The sequence below is a fragment of the Cynara cardunculus genome (assembly GCF_001531365.2).
Source record: "Cynara cardunculus var. scolymus isolate 2C chromosome LG 10, CcrdV1, whole genome shotgun sequence".
NCBI classification, from domain to species: Eukaryota; Viridiplantae; Streptophyta; class Magnoliopsida; order Asterales; family Asteraceae; genus Cynara; species Cynara cardunculus.
In genome coordinates, this window is record NC_037537.1 from 18,097,111 (window position 1) to 18,098,188 (window position 1,078).

The following is a 1,078-nucleotide window of genomic DNA, read 5'->3' on the forward strand; positions in this document are numbered from 1 at the left end:
AAGTTGGTAGTTAAATGTGGGTAATTTTTGGTGGGTAAATATGTGGTTTTGAAAGAACAAGTTGGTAGTTAAATATATATATCAATGTTAATATCAAATATATATATATATATATATATGTATTTTGAAAATGTTTGTTGATTAAATATGCATTATGGATGAAAAAGTTTGATTGTTAAATTTTTAGGTTTGTTGGTTAAATAGATAGATTTAAGAAAATGAAAGAGATTTGGTGATTAAAATAATTACAAAAAAAAATGTAAATCCAAATCCTACAAACCAAACAGAGGAATGGATTTCAAATCAAATCCAAATCCTACAAACCAAACAGAGGAATGGATTTCAAATCAAATCCAAATCATGCAAACCAAACACAGGAATGGATTTTAAATCCAATCCAAATCCCATGGAATCCAAATCCCTTCAGGAATCCAAATCCCATGGAATCCAAATCCATTCAGGAATCCAAATCTTTCAGAAACATTCCTGCAAACCAAACGCACCCTAAGTTAAATGGAGGATTTTAGTAGATATAATCTTAGGGATGAGATCAACGGTAAATTTCAAATCATGGGGACGAAAACAACAAGTTACAAATCATAAGGACGAAAATCGAAATTTTAAAACCACATGAACAAAAATCACAATCTTTCGCAATTAACCACAATGATGAAAATCGTAGTTTACTCATAATAATAATATTTTGTTATTGTTAATAGTACTATTAATGTTATTATTATTACATTAGAAAATGAAGGACTTCATCGACGGAAAAATCTTGATTCTGTTCCGCACACAATAAGTAACTTGTCTTTGCAATTTTTTTTGTACCTAAATTGATGGAGATGTCTCAAGTAGCACAAATAAAATAATGTATATATGCAAAAGAATATATATATATATATATATATATATATATATATATATAGGGATGTTATTCTACACCCTTTGCCATTCCTATACCCTATACAACCCTCATCTCAACCATTCAATTTTTAATCAATTAATTGTTTCCTAATATAAAGTATTAATCATAATTAATAAACTCTATTCATATTCCATAAATATTCAAATCATA

At 27.4% G+C, this 1,078-nt stretch overlaps 1 protein-coding gene across 1 annotated transcript in view; it reads left to right on the forward strand.

Moving 5' to 3' along the window:
* Positions 1-1,078, forward strand: part of LOC112520069 (uncharacterized protein At2g29880-like) — a 10,065-nt gene that overhangs the window by 1,011 nt on the left and 7,976 nt on the right. The window lies entirely within an intron of this gene.